Source organism: Pezoporus flaviventris, unplaced genomic scaffold (genome assembly GCF_033815535.1).
Source record: "Pezoporus flaviventris isolate CSIRO_AGI_PZ_B2104156 unplaced genomic scaffold, CSIRO_AGI_Pfla_v1 ptg000021l, whole genome shotgun sequence".
In the NCBI taxonomy this organism is placed as follows: domain Eukaryota; kingdom Metazoa; phylum Chordata; class Aves; order Psittaciformes; family Psittacidae; genus Pezoporus; species Pezoporus flaviventris.
The window spans coordinates 4,093,522-4,115,442 of NW_026892569.1; the positions used below are offsets into that span (position 1 = coordinate 4,093,522).

Sequence of the window (21,921 nt, forward strand, 5' to 3'; positions counted from 1 at the left end):
GGAACATAAAACATCAGCCTTTAAGCTGGAGTGCTCTGTAGATAAGGATTTTAAGACTCTTGCATCATGCACTGTGTCTTATGGGCTTACTTAGTATACTCTATTTGATTTAATTTAGATATTGAATAAGGAGAAACACTTTAATAGCCAGAAAAAGTAGTGTATGGTGTAGAGCCTCTTGTTTTCCCATTGCCTTAAAGACAAGATGGCTGGGAGGGCTGACTTAGGCTGCAATTACATTTAGTTAATTGTAGGAAGTAACAGGGTGTTTTCAAACTGCTTAAAAATGATGTTATGCCTTATCTGTACTGTGAAGTGTTTCAAAAAGCCAACAAGAATTTACCGGGCTTTTGTCTGATTTTGTATTTTCTGTGACTGAAAGTAAAGAATAACTTTTCAACCTTTGCAAAGATCAGGAAATGTGCAGAATTAGTGGATTATTTCAGTTGGATGGCTTGGGGAGGGCATGAAAAGTCGGTGGGTGGCTCTGGCAGTGGTCCCTCCCTTCCCTTCTCTATGTATAAGTACAAATAAAAGTTGTAGCTGAGTGTCTACAAATGTTAGCTTGCATGCTGCTAGGTAGCCATTTATCTTGCTCAAAGATTTGGTTTGCTGCTTTTTTGTATTGGCAGGATTGAGGATGGCTGGGGAGCAGGAGGTGCTGTTGGATGGCGTTCTCAGGAGATAAGGAGAAACTCGGGGATGCGGTTTACAGCGTTGCCTGCCTGGGGGGTCAGCCTCAGTGGCTGTGCTGTTGTCACCGCTTCACAGGAGGCTATGACAAGTGGCTGCTATCTGTGAGCAATATAGATTAACAGGGATAAGAACAGACCTGCCATGGGAGATTTTACTGTAGCAGTGAATGGGGAGCTGGCAGGAGAAGTGAAATATTTGCAAGTCATAAAGGCAGCAGCTTCAGGAGTTCTGAGGTGGGATTGGGATTGTTTGCAGAGATCCCTTGGCTGGCCAGGATCTACACGCTGGATCGCATTGCTCTAAAGGGCTTGTGTACCTTTTAATAAACACCACAAAAAGTGGATAGGTTTGTGTCTATTAATTATTATTTTTATATATTCATTTATTATTTTATATAGTATATATTTATGTATTGCACAATATGTTTTTGCATTTATTTATTATTTATAGATAACCTTTAATTTGAGACTATTAGTTATTGCGTGAGTCTGTACCACCCTGTAGTAATCACAATTGGGTATTCTCTCTTAGTCAGTAAGAGCTTGGAGGGTCTTCAGAGTGGGTGAAAATCATCTCATACGCACGTTTAAGAAAAGAAAGGAAGGAGAAAAGGAAGAAAAGGGAAAAGAAAAGCAGGCCTCCCAAAAGCTGTGGTGAAACCCAGTATTAGCAAATGCTTCTAGGAAGTTTGACTGAGAGCCATATGGCAATGTGGGGAGTATGATCCATTGCTCCGAAAGTTGGTCTCTGAATCAGCCTATTGACTTCAACAGCACTTAATCATGTGTTTTAACTCTTCTTTGAAAAGGCTTGCATTCCTGAATCATGTCCTCTGATTTTAACCACTAGACAGTACTTTTTTTTGTGGTAGCAGACAAGTTCAGTCATATTTCTGTGACTAAGTTTGCAAGTTTTGACTGCATCACTGCTGAAGTATGCTGATGAATATTCCCCTTCTTATCAAAATCAAAACATTTGCCTCTGTCCTTGAATTTTAGGGTGAAACTGAGTGTCTTCCTGGGATGGGGTTGGTGAGATGCTGCAGGATACTCTGTGATCTTTTTATATTCATCCGCAGAGCATTATGGATGCTCTGATGGTGATAAATGGGTGAAAACAGTGATCTCGAATTACTGCCCTGAATTCAGTTTTCAAAAGCCCTGGGTGTTCGTGGTTTGGTTAGTATAGGGGGGATTGAACCCATATGCTAACAGAAGAGCGCAGGAACTAGTCACATGAGTCCAAATTTGGACTGTAGTTGGATGCTGAAAGACATCCTGGAGCTTCACAGATGGCTGTGATCCACCAGGGATGATTTGGACTCTGTGTTTGGTGAAAGGAAATTGTGGGCAGCTCTTTGGCATGTACTAGTTAATAATGTCTGTTGCATCCACAAGTCCCCCTTGCCCTGGTGTTCTTGCACAGGTAGAGTTGCTGGGTACCAGGGCATGGGTGTTGGTGGGTCCAGTGGGCTCTGTTCACAACTACCACAGTATCAGAAACGCAGGGGATGTGTGTTTTTCTGTATCAGTCTGTCCTTTATTAACAGGAAACTCTGGGCAAACCCCTGTGCTGCTACCTGGTTCAGCACACAGCAGGGAAAAAATCCTGTCCCAGCCTGTTCCCAGGGAGGGGGTGCATGAGCTTTGCTTTCATCCCTAAGAATCATTACATTTCAGTAGAATTTTTTGCCTCACCTTTCCATGTTTTTACAGCTAAAGCAGTTTTTACTTCCCAACTTCCAACATCTGGAATTCAGTTTCAGTTTATTAAAAAAAAAAAAATAAAATCAAAATCCACAGTCCGGATGAAACACCAATGCCTTTGTGTTTGCCTACAATTTCTAGCTTTAATTTTGTATCCTTGGCAAATGCCAGAAGTCTGAAGTAATTGCATGTTCAGTAGCTGCCATTTTCTGCTGCATCTTAGTCTTAACCATTTCTTCTTTAATTATTTTTCCTGTTAGACACTTTTCTAATTGGGGATAATACCAAAATGATTAATCAAATTAAGCATGAGAGCAAAGTGGCTGATGCACAAAGCTGTGTGGAGCTGCTGTCTTCTGCAGCGAGGTTGTCTCCCTGTAGCTGAAGTTGCTTAATGGGCCTCTTAGGCTCTTATTTTTTTATTTTAATAAGGTAGTGTGTAGATCCCATTGACTTCAGTTGTTGATTAGGATTCCTGACAGCGGGAAATTAAGCCCCTTCTTTGTGACCGAGCTGGAGGCCAGATTTTCAAGGATTTTCAAATGCTTAGCACCCATAATTGGGGTTAGATTTATTTATTTATTTTATTTTCTTGGAAAAAGTTCAGTTCTCATTGGACATGTAAATAAGGGTGAGAGATTATGATACTTGTAGCAACTGGTATTCCTGGGGTGTGCTGAAGTTCTTTCAGAAGAACCCGGCTCCTAATGAGCTAGTTACTTTGCTGTCCAAGTAAGAGTTCTGTTGTTTTGCATTTCTGCTTTGTTTGCAGATGCCATTTCTGCAAATTCTGTTTTTTGAGGAGAAAATTCCTTTCTTCTGCCCCATTTTTCTGTGTTTTCTGTGGTGGTTGTGGGAGAAGGAGGGGCAGAAAGAGTTGTGAGTAAATTAGACAACTGTAGGAAAAAAGGGGGACATACAAAATCAAGTGTTCTACTTGCGTAATCTGTTTAACATCAGTGAGGCTCAGAGCCTTGTGGGACATGGGAATAAAAGGAGCATCTGTGCAGGCCACATGGCATGCTCCGGAGGAGCCCTCCATCCCAAGCAGCTCTGCTCTATTTGCAAATAAAAGCTCCAACCAACATCAAAAAGTTGAGGTGGATCCCAGCTGGAAGGGGAGAACAAATGTTACTGATTGGTGTAATGAAGTTCCTCTTGCAAACAGCCTTAGTGGTGCTTTTAAGGATGCTTTGGGCATGTGTTTCTAACAGCAATTTCTTTAAAGAGAAAAAAAGAAAAAGGAAGAAAAGTGTTACTTTTTAAAAAAAAATATATCATATATATGTATTGAAAGATTTTAAGAGACTGAGCATTTCAATCTGCAATCAATTACAGGTAGATGAGGTAGAAATAAGAATAGGGATGGTAGCACTGATTTTTGGAAGGTGGGCTTCTTTCTTTGTTTCGTTTTGAGGAGGGAGGGTGGTGTGGGGTTTGTTTGTTTGTTTGTTTTTTCACCTGGACATAGGCATCCTGAGATCCCAAGGCTTTTCAGGCTGATCTTACTCCTCTTATTTTGCTGGTGGTTGGTAAACAGCTCCATCATTAGGCAGGGCCCTGAGGAGCTGCTGCTGCTCCAGCCTTGTTCCCTCAGGGGCGCTCACTGGAGGGGAGGATAAACAAGGCAGCAGTGCATTTTATTTCCACTTTCAACCTGCTTGAGTGCAGTAATTCTTGCAAGGACACATCTGGTTTAGGGCTTTGCATTTTCTAGGCAGGCTTTAGTGTTTTTAACAGAGTCGTGTATCAGCAAGCTGGATAGTCTGCATCAAGAAGGCATGTATTTTTTAATATGTAAATAGGAAAGGATGCTGTTCCATCTTTATTCCAATGTACCCAGGGTGGCAATAACGCTTTTTAAATCCCTGTGAAACAGATTGTATATGGCAAAATTAATGTCTCAACTCTCCAAGTATTTTCTCTAAAATATTTGAATTTTTGCATTTATTATGCCACTTGTTTAAAATAGCGAACGGCATCAGCCGTGCATTCAAAGCTTAATTGGTGGAACACAGATTTATTCTAATTTAAAACAGTCACTTAAAAACAGTTTTGTATATATGTATACATGGGCACAACTTTTCCTACAGTTGTCTGTTTTGGAGCGGTCTCTTAGGCACTGATGTACAAGTTGAACCTGTTTTCTTTTGTGCAACATGACTTTGAGAAATTGTCAGTTAAAACAGCATTCTGTAGTTGCACTGCAGTCAGTAAACAGACTAATATGAGTGGTGCGCAAGATGATTGAAGTGCTGCCTTTGATTGGGCTTTGAACATGGTCCCCAGGTGTATGTGAATCAGTGTGTGTGTGTTGGTGAAAGCTGCTTTAATGGAAATCTGGTCAAGTAACAAAATGATGCGTCCATCAGCAATTGCCACTGCAGGATGGTGATGGAAGAGCAGCAGCAGAACTGCAGCCAAGCAGGGCTTGGGCATCTGGAGAAGCTTTGGGTCAGTTTCCACTCTTTTCAGTCACATTTTTGATTTGTCTTTATTTCCTCAGTCCCTGTCCATCTCGTCCTGCTCCTTGCCCTCATTTCGTAAAGACTTTTTCTCTGCCACCCGTTTTCTCCTGGAAACTGGGCTGTGTTATGTCACATCTGGTAGCAGTGGGGTGTTTTGAAGCTCACTGATGGCCTGGGGGTCTTTGCTGCACTGATGAGGGTCAGTAACAGGCAGCCTGTTTCACATCCAATCCATGACTTGCTCTGGTAGAGCATGGGAATTTCAGATGCTTCCTAGTTTTGCAGCTGCTTGCCTTTTTCTCCCAGTGCACATTTTCTCATTCCTCTGAACACATGGTTGAGTATCTGCCGCTTGTCAGGTTTGTCCTGATGAATGCAGAAAGCTCTCTGGTACCCAGGCAGCCCTTTGCATGGGGTGGCATTTCCAGCCTGTGCTACCTGAGCAGGGCTGGATGTGATGCAGTGGTCCATAGTGGTGCATCAAATCATCTTAGCTGTGTGCCTCTGCCTTTGAGATTTAAATAGTGAAATATTAAAACTTGTCTTTCAAATCTGTTAAATATTATGAAGATTAATTTTTGTTGGGGGCAGATTAATAGGTTTCCTATTCTGATTAATACAGTGATAATAAAAACGTTGTGATTGCTGGAATTAATGAAGCCCAGATTCCTGTTTCAAGGTTTGATTGACTTTGTACTTCAGTTATGCTAAAGCTGCTGCATCTTGTTACCCCTTATTTAACTGTAGCCTTTGGAGAATGGGTATGGGAGGAAGGCAGCACAGGCTTGTGCTGGAGGTCTGTAGTAGAGATCTTATCAAAGAATCTTTTGGGGGGAAGTTTTGTCAAAGAGCAGTCAAGTTTTGCTCATGTTGCAGCATTATTAGTTCCTCTGTCTTTAATCCAGCAGGCTATTTTTGTGAAAGTTGTAGAAGAGGAGTGCCCAACTCAGATGTGTGGGCACATCATTAGAAGCTTCAATTTGTCAATGCCAGATCGAACTAAATTGTGTGGGTAGATCATTAAAGGCTTCAGTTTATCAGAACCAATCTACTATCTGTTCCTCTCCCTCCTCCACCCTTCCCCTCAGCAGTACATGTGGTTTCCCCCCCCAGGTTCTCCTGCACTGAGGTCCATGGAAGTGCCTGATCTGCCTCCGTGGCCCTGGGCCACCCTGGGCTCCCTCCTGGCATGCAGCCACAGTGCTGGGCTCATCCTGGAGCTGGCAGTGTGCCAGCAAGCCAGCCTGCTGTTGGAGAAGCTGATCAAATGGCTATGGAGGCCTCCAGTGGTACAAGCCCCAGATTTAATGCTATGAGAACTGATGTCTTTGGGAGCTTTGTGCTCCCATTAATCCCAAGGGCTTCCAAAGATGCAGGCGGGGCTGGGCACAGCCAGTACATGGTGATCACATAAGCCTTGTTTCCTTGGGAAACCTGGCTGAAGAAATGTTCTGTGGAGTATTTTGGTGAGGTCAGTTTTTGATGGAGTAAGAAACATCTGTTTTCCTGGGTGCACTGTCAGAGTTCAGGCCAGGTTAGGATGCCTTTACTTACTTCCAGCAATGTTTCTTGTCCCTTGTGTAGAAACTCTCCCAGCTTTCAACTCTGCTTTTTGGCACAAAGATGCAAAGATACTGCTTATGCTTAAGTAGGGATGTGAGGGAGAAGAGTGATCTGGAGGTGAGGATAGTGCTTCTGATCAGCGTAGCCCTCATCTGCTGCAGACCAAATATGTTACTTAACCAAGTCATTTTGCCTCAGAAGTCACAAAAGAACATGGTATCTTTTGAGCAAGTATTAGCCAAAATGAGCCTCAATTCCTCCTCTTTTAAACAGGGCTAATGATAATTTCCTGCTCTACAGACAGGTCATAGATAAAATTACTAAGCAGGTGAATGCTGTGGTGCAGCAGGTCAGCTGGAGAAATCTTGCCCAACATGTGTAGGTGCAGCTTTCTGCTCGGCTACATACGCATCTGCATATCTGTCATCAAGCACAGAAATAAAGCAAGCCTCAGATGTGTGTTTCTGACACTTGCTTCTCTCAAGTGCACTGTTCCTCATGAATAAAATACAACTGATGCAAGATGCAGGTCACTTTTGGTTTGCAGGTATTTCAGAGTCCCTAAGAAATAAATCATGTTTAGCATAAATGCTCTTTAAAACTCTCTTTTGGATCTCTTTTTTATTGTGTAGCACAGTTTTATAATAGGGTCACATAATTCCTATATTTAGATTTCTGAACTCTTGTGATCTTCTTTGAGCTGTTACATTGCATTCAGCAAAGAATGGGAGAAAACCCCAAGGCCAGAGAAGTACCTGTTTTTTGTCTCATGAAATTTCATGCAGTTGTTGCGAAGACAGAAGCTTCCAGATGTTCCTCAGGAAAGCTGCATTGGGCTGCCAAAATAATTAACTCTATGAGGTTAAATTTGGAGATGGCAGTTCTTGCCACTGCCAAAGTGCTGGTAGATGTGAAAAAGCTGGGAACAGCCACTGTTCTTAGCTGCCATGGGGATGCTATGGAGGGAGAGGGTTGGGGAAGGAAGAGGTCAGAAGCACCACATGTGATATTTGCTTTCATAGTTTTCCCTACCCCTGTCCCTTAGGACATTTTCATATGTTGTAAAGTTTGTTTTCTCCTTTGGGGTTTATTGCTGCAGGTCCCTGTTGTGTGGTGATCCAAGGAGCCGAGGGAGAGTGGGTGCATCCGTTAGGATAGCAAATTCCCTTCCCCAGCCTGGGCAGGCAGCAGAGTTGCTGTTTAAATCCCGTGTGGTTTCATGGGTGCAATGCAGAACAGCTCCAGGAACACCTCTGTTCGTATTTCTGAATATGTGTTTTTGCTCAGTGTGGATACTTTGTCAGTGAAGAAATTATACATCTTATTTTAAAATACCCTTATTAGTAAAATGGATGCTTCATTTGTACAGTGAGCAGCTTCCTCTGAGCTAAGCTTAAACTTAATCTGTGTTACTAATAGCTGAGAAAAAAAAAACATACTAATTGGTATTTCTTAACTGATGTTTGCAAATTTTGCCTTTTCACCCTGAACATCAAATAGTTTTTATATGTGTTTTTCCTTATCTCCGAGGAAAGATTATTGCCAACAAGAGATTCTACATTCTGTTAAGGTTTTATCAGGATGCAGGGAGTGAAGGCAGAGAGTAAATATTTCAGAAATTCAGTGACTGTTATATTTTGATAATGCAAAGTAGGTTAAAGTATCTGGATTTTGTGCACAGTGAAGTGTTTTCAAGCAGAATATGGGCTTGGATGGTGACACATTTTGGTATTTAGAAGGAACATAAGCTTGCCTGTCGGAGGAGCACGTTGCAAATGTGAAATAAGTGTGTCTTTAAAAACCTTTCTTAATATTGTAAGATTCAGTTTTATTTAAAGCCAAATAAAGTCTGCTGTGTGAAAATGTTTGATACCTAGTAATGCTCCTGTAATGCTCTCCCCACCTCCAGCAGTTACAACCACCTTTATTTTCAAAGGAAAATGGTAGGCTTTGATATGATTCTAACTGAGTGAAGTTTTAAAACATGTTTTTGTCTTTCAGTCTCCTGAGAACATTTTTTCTGAGTGACTCCGGCTTCCAGACACATTTGCCATGATAAGGGTTTTGATCCTTTCCCATCTCTGCCCTGAGTCATGAGTGGATATGTGTGATGCCTGCAAGTAAAACTGGTGAGTCGTCAAACCTGAGTTTGCAGTAACTCTCACTTACTCTTTCTTACAATCTCTTTTTCACCCTTTTCTCCCCTTTATATATGGTGGGGCGTGGGGTTTCTTTTTTGTATTGTCTGTGATTTAAAGAATAGCAGTGACTTGCTTTTAACACACACACACACACACACACACACACACACAGAAAGGACCTTCATTGTAATGAAATAGCAGTAATACCAAGTATTGTCAATATAGCAAGAATATTCCCTTCCTTCCTTTTTTGTCTCCATTCCCTCAAATCCTATGAGCTGTGGGGTCTTTGGTGGTGAAACTGGAGTTCAGTGATGCAGGCAGAGCTATTGCCCGAAACTGAAGCCTTGCAGATAGACAGGGTCTAAACATGCTTATGTAGGCAATCCATGTCATGATTAAATATAAATATGGAGAGGTCTCCTCTTCATCATGTGTCACTTGATGGACTCTCAAAGGAGCCATTGCCAAGAAATAATTACCTCCACCGTTTGCTGCGCTTGCATCCCAGTGACAAAATGGTGTCACTGGTACACAGGAGAGCTGTCTTGTCACATGTGCTTGCCCTGTTTAGTGTGGTGTTGATGCAGCAATGCCCAGCCTGGAGGAATGTAGGGGCAATGGCTTTAATAGTGGGTTTTGGCCTGGGTACACTTGGTCAAGCTTGAGAGGGTGATGTGGGGCAACCCCTTCTGTGTTAATGGGCAATTGCCATTTCTCTGTGTCCCGTTTGTACCAGGTGAGTGGTGGTTGTGCCTTTCCTGGCTTTCCCTGTCTCCCAGCAGCTTGGCACGGGGAGCCTTGCTGTGCCCTCTCCTCTTACCCAGAATGAGAAGAGGGGCAATATTTCTTCATTAATCATAAGACTGGGGTTGGGGAAAACAAGAGTCATCTGAGTTTATAGGAAAATTGGAAGGTCTATCTAAGAAATCTTTCAAAACTCAGAAATCTGCATAATTAAATTATGTAGGGAATGGGAACACAAATAGTTTTAAAAAAATCAGTTTTCTGTTATATATTTAAAATCCCTCTGTGTGGTAGAAAGTGCATTTCAATTCAAAGATTATAAAACCTGAGAAATTCACACATCAGTGAATTGTTATTTCTTTTTTCTAAGTTTCCATTTTTTCTTTCTCTTTTTTTTTTTTTTTCCAGAGGTAGCATAATTACCATGTCATTTAGCAAAGATTATAATAGCTGTTCAGTTTTTGCCGACTGGTGTAGTAAACAGTTGAATAAACCCATATGGCAGCTCAAAGTGTGCATGCGGGAGAGGGATTCTTACCATTTCCTTCAATTCTGAATTACCACCCTCACTGATAGGACTGAGATCCCCAAACAGGGACCAACTCCAGACTTCTCCAGTGGTGCAAAAATTTCTCACTGCTCTGTCATGTGTGAATCAATTGATATTAATCACGGTGGCTAGCTAATTAATTATTTCTTCATGCTTATGAAGTATGCATGCAAAACTTGGGGTTATATGCAAGGTACATTGGAAGCTACATGCCTCTATTTAAAGCAGTCTGCATTTCTTTAGTACTTATTTAATAACTGTAAATAATGCCTAGAGTCTTACCATCCAGGTCACTGTTTAAGATTGAGGCTCTTCTAAGGCTGACATGGGTTAAGTTTGACTTCACCGGTTGTTGTGATAGCCCCATGACACTGCCAGTAAAGAGACTTTGCATCTGGTCCCAGTGATGGCAAATGGAAGGAAATGGTAAATTGAAATTCCAGGTTGAGTTATGGAGGAGTGGAGCTGTGGCCAGCTGGTATCTGGAGTAAAGACAAAGTGTTTGAGTAGTGTGCCCTCTGGATAGCTTCAGTATTAAAAAATAAAAGCAATGAAAAGAAGGATTGTTAACTCTCTCCAAATGCTGGTTTGAACAAAGAAAAAGACTCATGCTATTCCTCTTAAAATTCACTTACTTCCAGTTATCTTAAAATTTTCATGTCATGTAATAGCTTTAAAATACCTTCTGAATGCATTAGATTCTCTAGGTGCTTAGAAAATACTGCAAAATAATAATAGGAAATGACCAGGCATTGAGCATTCCCACTGGAAAGGAGCAGTTGGCCAAAACTGGTGCTTGTGTTCATCTTAACCCTGATGTACGACCAGCCCTCCACCATAATTCTATCAAGAGATGGTAAGTTGCCTAGCAATGTGCTGACTGCAGAGGGTATGTGTTGAGCTAATTCAGTTTTTGTTCTCGTTTTCCTGGAGAGTTCAGCTTAAAGGAGTGATCCTTTCTCCAGCTGCAGCAAGAGCCACTTCTCAACGGTCTCTCTTGTTCCCCACTCGAGTGTCCCTGGTGATGTCAGGAATTCATTCACCACCGTATGCGGTTTAGAAGTTTCCAGCTTATTGAGTAACCAAATGTGGTTTCTGCTGATTGTGTTGACTGAATACATAGGACCTTTCGAAGACGCAAGGGTTCTATTTAAAGCAGAGCGTTTAGTTGCATGCCATTTTATGGCAGGCAAAGGTCATCTAGGGTAAGCAGCCAGAACAGTGAATTGCCTCATTGCAGCACCTAGGAAAATGAGACAGAAAGAGACGGTAAAGGTTTTAACGAATTGCTCGTAGTTATAAATTTTTAAAGTCAAGGAACTGGTGCTGTGTACATTTTTAAATTGGAGATAACCGTGCTTGTACAATGAATTAAGAACAGAACAAATTAGAATAATGCGGTGGCACAAAAACCCTGGTTGTGCAGTGAGTTGCCGGCTCACGGTGTTAGAAACCTGCCATATCCCTGCATGGCTGGAGACTTTTTCACGAGGCTTCCTAGTGACCTTTTCTTGCAAGAATGCTCAGTCCTGCTGTGGTCCTCTCCTCTAGTGGACGGGCTCCTGGTTACACAGAGTGCTTTGTTTGCTTCTTGTGATAGACAAGGGGGCAAAAGCCAGATTTGTCCACAGCTGCAGAGCAGGAGTGGGTTCCTGCAGGTCAGTGGGTTGTGCTAACCCGGATGTGTGTTGGTGGAATGGGGGGAATGGGGCAGAGCTCCAGGAACTGAGCCTGGCATCCCTGGCAGAACTGCACAGCTGGAGAGGTGGCAGCAGCCCAGAGATGGCACTTCTGTCCTTACAGCATCTCCCTTCCTCCATAAATCATCAGTGGCTACAGAAAGACTTTGTTTTTCTGAAACTTTTCTGCCCATGGAACTTTTCACTGTGGTGGAAGGGAGGAGAGAAGAAGTAATTTTAACAATTTAATAGACTGCGTAATGTGTTTTATAAGCTGGTGTGAATGCTCCTAAGTATTTTGGTCTTTTTTCATAACACAATGAACCTAATATTGGTAAAAATACAGATCTTAGCTGCCACCATAAAGAGAGGCTAGATTTAATAAACAGTTATGAATGTTGGCAGCTGCCTATCAGATTGTATAACATCGGCTATAGCACATGAAGACAGTGTCAACTTACATTTTATCTCAGAAGTATTTTCAAAGCATTTATTTTGCTTTCTCTTGAGTCCTTAACCTAATTCAAGTTATATAATTGGCGGAATATTTTTCCACACCGCTAATTGGCTGGGTGCCAGCGTGGAAACCATTGTCTGACTTGATGATGATCAGGAATTAACATGACATTTGCGTGGTGGTAATGGAATACATTAGTAATGTAATTCATGACTGTAAGAAAGAGACCATCATCTCCCACCTCTGATCAGCAGGAGGGGCTGGGAGGATGATGAAATGCTCCCAGCAGGCACCTCACAGCAGTGGCTGGCCAATCTCGATGTCAAATTTAGTTTTAAATTCTTCAGACAAAGCTGTAATGCTTACCAATTAATTACTACAAATGTCAATTAAAAATCTACCAAATAATGCAGTAAGATTAAATTTCAATTAAAAAAATTACATTTAACAAGGAAGATACAACATTATTTTAATGAATTCTGCTGAAGGTGACAGTTTATCTAGATATATTTATACCGTGTAGGTGGATCTAAATTCATTGGATGATGTTAACCATGTTATTCTGTGTACATATTAGTTTTGAAAATCATATCCACTCTGCCTGTGTCCTGGAGGAGATAGGGCATCGAGGGGCATTTCTCATCCCCAGGAGGAAGGGAAATTTCATGCCTTCTCTGTGCAAAAATCTTCTCACACTGAAAATGAGGGCTTTATTTTAGACTTCTAGCCTGGCTGAATTAGTGGTATTTTTCATTGCTGTACATTTATGGAACTGAATACAGAATTTTTGTTGCAGTAGAAGAACAAGCCCTGAGTTTGCTATGACTGTAATGATTGCTTAGCACAATTTTTCAAGTACTCTGTTTTATCATATGAATTATATCCGTCGTTCCGATTAAATCACTTAACAGGAAAAGATTTTGCTGTGTGAAGGTGGTGAACTATAAGTCCTGAGCAGAGCTTTTATCTGCAAGGCTTCACCCTGGCTTTGCAGTTTCTCAATGCATGATTAAAAATCCCTTACTTGATACTTAGGTGCTTTAAGATGTGTTTTGAGCTAGGGGTGGCACAGCAGAGATGTCACATAGCGTGAAGATGTTCTGAGTTTGCGTGGATCACAAGCATGTGTACAACAAACTCTTGGAGAACACCGGTGCCTCATCACATGCAGGGTGTTAGCAATACAAAGTAGGTTTTGTAGCTGGAGTTTGGTATTGCAGTAACAGTTTTTATTGAACAGGAGAGTTCTTAGGGTGCTGGAGACGGAGATGCTGGTGCTTTGGGAAGGTGTGAGGGCATGATACAGGGGCAGAGCTGAGGTATGCAGGTGGCTATCCTCCTGATATTAAAGCATCTGTGAGCCACAGACTCTAAATACAATCTAAAGAATATTTTCTCGGCTTCCTTGGATTCTTTTTTTTTCCCAGAAGCTTTTCGTATGTTTTCGCACCATCATGTCTAAAATGGGTAAAAGGGAAGACATAATTGAAGAAACAGATTTTATGTGTCAAGCCAGCACAGAGGAAAGTCCCTCTGAGGGCCTAGAGGCTTCTTTTCCTTGGCACTCCTGTGAATGGAGCCATTGAATTTCAGCAGGTTTTAAAATAAAATATTAAAAAAAAAAAGTATGCATGCAGAAAATCAGAAGAGCCAAACAGCTCCTCGTAGCAGGTTTGGGTAATGATGTGCTCTGTAGAAGACAGTCTTTGCCTTTCCCTTGGTTGCTGTTCAGGTTTTGCTCATTGATGAGTGAACGCAACGAGCATGATCTCTATTTCACTGCTGCTGTTCAGATATCTTCGGGTATCGGTAACAGCTTTATGGGATCATTCCTGCTTCGTGCTATTATCTGATAAAACTACCATCAGCAGGAGATGGGATACAGCTTTTTTCCATAAGGGCCTCAGGAAATGGATGCTGTAGAAGTGTAAGAGCAGCTGAAACATATTCTCACTGATCCTTACAGACAGCAAGGTGATGGAGAGAAAGGTAGAGCAAGGCAGACTCATTTCCTCACCAGCAGCCAAAAAGCTTTAAGCATGGGGCAGGGAGGGAAGAGTGGGAGCAGGTAACATCTTTCTGCCAGGAGATAATGGTGTGAGGAGGTTGTGGGTTTGGGGCACCCACTGGTCAGACAATTAGGTGGCAGCTGGGGCTGCTGCTCTTAAAATCCCATCTTCCCAGGGGGCTTTCAGCTCTACGCAGGACCAGCAATTTTCTGCTTTGAGCCCTGGGATGAAGCTCTTGCTCTGCTTGTTGTTTGGAAAGTGGTGTATGTGGTATGGCAGGAACCAACCACCTTCTGTATCCCAGGTTCTTCTGTGTTGAGGTGTCCTGTGTGAAGCTTGTGCCCATCCCAAGCACTGGTGGGTGTCTGATCTCCTCTTTGAGTTGTGCCACATGAAGCCTGTGCGTATCCTGAGAACTCAGGGTGATGTCCTGTCTCCTCCTGATTTCTTACAGGTGAAGATTTCTGCCTTTGGTAGGGAAATGCTTTTTCTCTTTCTGTAAGAGTTGGCCAAATATCTTGAAGAAAGTGTCTTTGACTTTGGGGGAAATATTTATATCTCTTTGGGTTGTTTTTTTTTCCCTTAGTGTAGGGTTATGTCAGCTATATTACATTGAAGGAACTTGGAGCTGGGGGGGGAAACTTTAATAAGCTGCCCTCATATTGCCAAGCTTTCATCCACTGATTTACATCCCGTCTGAAGCAAAAATACCCAGACTTCAGTAGTTTGTTTACCTTTGCTTATATCACTCTGGGGCAACCCGAGGAGATGCAAAAACTGTTCTCACTCTGACATTTGCATGAGCTGCGAGATAGGGTGAGAGGAGACAGACGCTGCGCAAAGTGAAAAGGCAACAGGGTTTATTAAGTCTTTGTTGTACCATGGTTTATAATGTTTAGACAAAAGCAAACATCTCCAGGGAGGGCTTATGAAAGGGGAAACTGGAGAAAGCTCTCTGAGCTGACAGCAGATCCTGTCCTCTTCAGGTGGTTGTGCGGTGGTGGGGTGCTGGCTGCAGGGAGAGGGCTGCAAGGATTGTTGTGTGGGGTTTGCATACAGGATGGTCCTGAGGAGCTGTTTTGGGAGGAGGAAGTGGACTTAAATACTTGTGTAGGACATCGTCATTATATTGTCATTGTGATAATGCTCTGGAGGAAATACTCTGAAATACTCCTTGTCTTCATTAATACTCCTTCCCAGCAAAGCCTTAAGAGATCATTCTCACTTTCAGATATACAAGGAAACCGAATACAGAGTTTTTTTGTAATGAAAATCCCATTTATATACAGCGGCTGTAAAATCCCAGATGCTGAGCATAGAGGGAGGCTGCTCTGTCATCAGTCAGTTGAGGGGAGAGTTGACTATAAAACCGAGCTGTAATTCCCTCTTCACAGGGGTGTGGTGGTTGTGTCTTCAAACAACTTCAGCAGTCTGCCATGCCAAGCCTTTATGGATTTTGTTCTCACAAGCTAAGTAATAGATAAGTTTGAGCAAGGAGATAGATATAGATACAGATATATGAAAGGAAGACCTTTGCTCTGGGAAAATATCCATCATTGCTTTTTACAGCACGGTTCAGGACTGTAGTGAAGAGCATCTGACGCATTTGGGGTCCTTTTGTTGTGAAGGAGGTGCCGCGGGCCCGGGGGTGCTCTGCATTCAATATCCCCTTGACTCTGCAGTAGCAGGATGTGACCCTTGCAGAAAGGCAGACGGTGTTTGGGGGCTTGATGCTTATTGTTTTCAGCAGAGCTCTACTGGAACCAATAAAGTTGCTGCCACCGCTGCTCGGAGCAAAAGTGACTACAGCTGAACAAGAGACACAGAATTATCAATTAAAAAAGCCCATGCCAAACCCATTAGTTTACTCTTGAAAAAAACATCTTGCTTCCAAGTCTTCTTTTTTTCCCCACATGGAGCGAATCTTTGGGATATTAATGTTTCGCTGTCATGTTTGTTTAACATATTTTTTTTGACAATGCCTTTTTAGGGTCAAAGCCTGAAGTTTTTCTCCATGTGTTTCAGCTAGGCAAAACTCCCAGTGTCTCAACGGGGCCTCTTCCGAAATAAATGAAGACTAATTCTTCTCAACTTAATTGGGAATTTCATCTGAACAAACAGAGAAAAGGTCCAGGCTTTGTTTTTATTTTAAATACCATAAAATGGTGTCTTGCTGAACAGACAAGTCACTGCAGGCGGGCTGGCTCTCACCAGTGAGTTTGGTGGCCAGAGACTTCCACAGCGGCTTGGTGCTCATGCCTTGGACAGCCATGACCCTCTGGTCCCTGCCTTCCTGCCCATCCCTGCCTCATCCCTCACATTGCCTGGACCATGGCGGCCACTCAGGCACTGCTTGGTGAACTGAAGACTCTGTCATTGTCGGAGATTTGGCCTTAACCTGGAATTTACGTGTTTTTGTGGATTTAAGTCAAACCTTAATACTACTTCAGCATAATGTTTTTGTGGTTTAATGTTCTTACAGTTTTTTACAGTGTTTCTTTTAAATTCTGTCACTGAAGTGTATGAGAGTTGACAAGTGTAAATATGTAGTTAGACAATTTCAAAAGTGTATTATTTACTGATCGACCATAATGGCTCCAAAGGAGCCATTATACTCAATCATATCATGTCACTCTGTGGCACTTATTATGATGGTAATATGGATATGCATATTATTTTTTTTAAAGCATGAGAAGCCTTATTGTGCATGTGTAAAAGCTGTTTTTAATTGTCAGTAATGCTCTGAGGTTTTTTTTCATACCAAGAATTTAAACCACCTATGGCTACCAGCCTGCAAATCATGGAAGCAGAAATCCATGTTTATAGGAGGATGGAAAAAGCCACACTTGGTATTTACAGCAATGTGCCTGTACATCTCCTTAATATGGGTCTTTTATGGCTTATTTAGATCCAAGGGCAACCTAGAACCCTAACCAGAGAGCTTGGCAGGTAAAAGCTTTCCATTGTATTTCTGCAGCTTTCATCTGCTCTGGTAAGTCCCTGACTTCCTAACTGTGTTTGCAACATTAGCAAATGGCTGGTCTGAAAATACCACGCAGTGCAAGTCATGTTAATTCAGGGACCTTTTTAAGGTGTCACAAAAGATGTCTTCTTATAGTGCTGGGGTAGAGAAAGAAGGAGAGAAGGCAGAATGAGAACAGTGAACCATGTAAAATAAAAGAGACAAGCAGGGAGCTTGGAAGGCTAAATGTGCTAAACCAGCCTTTTGGTAGAGCTGGTTTCAGTAGAGAGGCAAGCAAGTGTAAAGCAGTAGCTTGCTTGCTAGAAAATGTCTTTTGTGGAGAGCATGGGAGGAGCATTTGAGTTTTAATCATTAGAGGTGAGGAGCTAAGGTGCAGATCTGGCAATGGGGTACGGCAAATCGATTGTGGAGCAATAATTAGAGAGAGGAGGAGGAATAAGAAGTGTTTCTTAATTTGGAAACAAGGATGTGAGTGGCTGCTGGCTGTTGCTACTCGGAGGTAGGTAAAGAAGAAAGGAATCTGTTGGGCAAAGTCCTCACCACAGAAGGCACAACCAAGGTGAAATCAGATGTGGAAACGGAAAATCAACATTGACAAAGAGCCGTCGGACATTCAGCAGTGCTGTGGTTCATCTGCAGGGCTGGTCTGGGGGCTGAGTCCTCCCTGTGTGTGTGTCAGGAGAGGTTCTCCCTGGTGTGGGGCTTGGGCAGGAGAAAGCAAGGTCATTGCTATTCATGGTTTTATTTCCGTTGCAGAGTGTCAAAGCAGATGATTGCTTTGTCTTTTTGATTCAGACTTAAGGACTAGTTCTGCTTTGGTGCTCTGTTATCAGAGGAGTTATTTACCCTGCTCTGAATGAAATTGGACTAATTACTGAATTACCATTTCCCCCCTTATTCTAAAGAACCTTCTGTTGAAAATACATTTTGCTTTAAGTATGGAAGATTAACCATAACATGCTAGAATGAGCCAATTTTGAGTAGTTTAGCAGTAGAAGGACACATGCATGTAATTTTGCAGATCTTGAACTGGTAACAGTCAGGTTTCCTCGCAACAGTTTTTAAACGAATAAAAGCAACAAGGGTTTTTTTAGCCAATTATGCATTAATTCTCTCTTGTCTGTCTGAAATTGTATTAAAACCATTTGTCCTCTTTTGAAATACTCATCAAGAAACATAAAAGCAGGTAAATATGCTCTTACTATGTCTGTCATTGACCTACATAAACAACTGTATATTCAGGCTCAGGGTTGAGTCTTGTGTTTGTGGAGAGACTAGGCCAAGTTGAACTTAATTATTTCTTTTGGGATGCTGCCTTCTTAGAAAAGTTCCTTGTTGAAGTCTCATCACCCAAAATATGAAATATCACTGCTATTTCTGCTGGGATCATTAGTTTAATCCTCTGAATAAATGGTATAACTGCTCATTTGTATAGGAGGATGGGATTCATGAAGCTACAGTGCATTTGTACACACACACGCACTAGCACACAACACTTGTTGATGATTCAGAGAAGGAGTAGAGTAATTCAGCTCTTGGACTGCCTCACGTGTGATTGGCTTCCTTTCTGGGGGACTTATTTTAAGGAAAAATCAATGTCAACTGAAAAACATTCCATTCTGAAAAGACAAAAATTCCCCTACTTGTGAAAATGTGTCTTGGCAGCTGATTTAACTTATGATACAAGATTTAACACTTTTCACTAAACATGAATATTTACCATGGCAACAGCTACGTTACGGGCCACATGTTGGAGACTTGCACGTTGTTGCAGAAACTTGTAGCTCGCCGCATTTAGCCAAGTCCTTGTTTCCACCAGCAGAAGGAGCCCACTCCTCCAGCTGTGTTGGGTATGGACCTGCTGATGGGTTGGTGGGCATCCTGCAGGCCTCCAGTGTGGTACAGCTAGTGGCTCCATCAGCAGTTTGCTTGTGATTGGCACCACAGTGCTACATATAGACAAAATGTCAGAATAACCAGATAAAAAGCATGCATTCACTTCCCATTTGCCTTCCCAGTGGCAGGGTGGGAATTGCTTTCTAAATGTCTCACTTCTCCAGACTCTCTTTCTTTCCTCAGCATCCCTCCCATCACCCCCCTGGACGTAAGCAGATCAAACCCATTTTGCCATGTGCAGTAACAGGTTTGCTGTGTCCTCTGGCTGGACTCCACCGTGCCCCCCCGGTAGTGTCTCAACTCCTTGTCACCTTTCATTTACAGTGTAGTTGCTTTTCAAGCGACATTAATTGAATCACGCTCATCAGGGACTTAATAAAAGCATGACGGAGCCCTGGCAGATGGCAGCCCCAGTTGACAAGCGGGATGTGTGGCTGGGACTGTTCTGGTGCACTCAAAGCAATGGACTAGCTCTTCTGCAGGGGCAGAAAGTTTGTCTCTTTGGAGTTGTGAGAAGAGCAAGCCAACATGAGCAAAGTAAAAGATGGCTTCAGATGATTTAGATTGCAGTTAAGTGTGCTTTTTTTTTTTCCTGAAATAGAACTAGGTGTTCATTCAGTAGAACTGTAAATCCTAGCTGCAAAGGACTAGGTGTGAAAGAAGGAGGATTTAACTTTGATTAATTTTAGGTAATCGAAATCTCTGAAGGTACCTTGAGTAGGAGCAGGTTTATTTGATTTGATTTTACAAGTTTTTAAGAATATAAATGCTCTTGCTTTAGGACAAAGGTAACAAAGGGTTAGCCAGAAACCACTTTCCAGAGGTGAAAACTCTCAATTCAGATGTTTCTTGTACTTTTCTCTGAAGTGTCTGCTCTTGACTGTTGTTAAGGAAAGGGCCTTTCCTTTTCTGGGCACTGATAGGACTCTTGCCTTATTTCTTTCATTTAAAATACCTCAGTTTAAATGAAACCAGCTATGCAAAACAGAAGCTAAGTGTGCAACCAGGAGGGTAGCCTGTGCCAGGGGGAGTCCTGGCTCAGTGATGCTTGAGCTGGAGGTGGTTGTCCCCCTCCCTCGGCATTGAGATGTGGTGACACAATGGAGGGTGTCCTCTGCCTGGAGGTGTTGCTGGTACAGTTGTCCCCCAGCACAGCGGCTGCTCTTGGTGGTAAGACTGGTTTAAATCTTGGTCTTTACTGTGTGTGAATTCGCCAAGCTGCGCTGATCCAGAACTTAAATAATTTGCTTCTCTTTTTAGCATCGTGTCTTTTAAAGGTGTTATATTTGTTTCCATTTTGCATTAAATTAAAATTAAATGGTTCTGCTTTGTAGATTTAATAGTGTACAAATATATTTGTTTTTAAATCCTTTTAGCCTATGAAAGTGACTAAGAAAAAAGCAACAGAGTAGGGGCCTCCAATTTTTGTTTTACTTGAATCAAGTACCCTATTGGGATTTCAATTATAAGTTAATGTTACACTTGTTTGTTACTAAGGTGACTACAGTGTCAAGGTTATGTGGATGTTGTAGTGTTATAAATGCAAAGATAATGCAAAAAAGAAAAATAGTTGTGTTGGCTAAAGTCATCCTATTCCTTTAGCATAAAGTTGCACTCTGTCCTACATTTCAATTCTCGTTCTATTAAATTACCTGTTTAATAATTTGAATCCAGTGTTATTTTTATATTATATTGCAAATGTGTGACTGTGAGGTTATTTTTAAGATATATTTATTAAGGGAATGAATACAATAAGACAAGTCATTGCAGCCCACATACAGTTCCTTGACTTCTCATTTTATGATGTTTCAATTGCATATGATTACCGAATGTAAGTTTAAACTTTTATGGGGGTTCATTAGAGATGCAGCTGTGTAGAGAGAAATTCAATAGAGTTTGATATTTATTTTTTTTTTAAGCTGTAAAAGTGTAGTGAGATGGAGCAACTTGATGGAGCGTAATTTCAAGCTTCTTACTTTGAGCTTGGTTGCACAGTTGTGGGGTCTCCAAGGGCTTAGCTGGGCTGCAGTGGAAATTTGCTGATGACAGGGGAGAGGAAGGGCACTAGCAGGAGGTCTGTATGTTTGGAGTGCAGGAGACCAGAGCATCTCAAATAAAAGGCATTTGCCTTTTATTCTTCTGGGTGGGATGTAGAGAAGATTTGGTGTCCTTGGTTGGGGCCAGGAATAGCACGGAATGCTTTTTGCTCCCATGTGAATCAGTGTTCTGGTGGAGAAATAAGGTTTCAGTGAATCTGTGGTGTTCTTTCTCTTCTAATAGAGATTCTAAGTAAAATGAACTCCCCCAAAGCCAATATTGAAAGCAATCTTAGTAAGCAAGTGCTGAGAAAATGAATTTTGGGACACATTTGAAAGAACAGATATAGTAAATGAGTAAATCTACCCAGCAGTTAAGTGCTTTGTGTGAATACTAAACAGGAGCATATTCCATCAAGTATAGTTTAGTTGCGTAATTTGTTAACATAATGTGTTTTTTTTTAATGTACAGGAATGTAAACATCTATAAATGAATGATCATGTCTGTTAGTAGGAGGAACCCCATATTCAAAACTAATTGTGACATTAGCCGTTCGGAGAAAACACGTTTCGCGATACATAGACTACTTTCCAAACATCAACTTTCTCAGCAAACCAAGATCCAAAGCAAAGACCTCTCCAGGCATAAGAAGGGGAAACATTTTTGTCCTTAGATTTTACTCTGATGCCTTTGAGTTGCTGATGCATTGCTCTGCAGCCCTTTCTGCTATCCCAGCTGACTCTGTCCAGGGCAAGCATCTCCTCTCCACTTCTGTTTCAGAAGTCTCTTTGATAGCTCCAGCAGCATATGAATGCATATCATCGTAGCAGCCTCTTTTTGTTTTCCTTCTTTATGAGAAGGGGGAAGATTGAATGGTAACTCCTGGGATGTGATTTTGCCAGGATGAAACCCACTTGAATGCAAGGGAAGCAGAAGTGGAGCGGGGCGGGGGAGTATATTCTGATTTTGGTTTCAGTTGGCAGCCTTTT

The 21,921-nt window shown here is 41.8% G+C and overlaps 1 protein-coding gene across 13 annotated transcripts in view; it reads left to right on the forward strand.

The window, feature by feature from the left end:
- The window catches only part of FOXP1 (forkhead box P1), a 387,372-nt gene that overhangs the window by 38,450 nt on the left and 327,001 nt on the right, over window positions 1-21,921 (forward strand). For all 13 annotated transcript variants that reach the window (XM_061455731.1, XM_061455741.1, XM_061455742.1 and 10 more), the window contains exon 2: window positions 8,435-8,562. The gene's annotated coding sequence lies outside the window, so the exon portion shown is untranslated. The remainder of the gene's footprint in view (window positions 1-8,434; window positions 8,563-21,921) is intronic.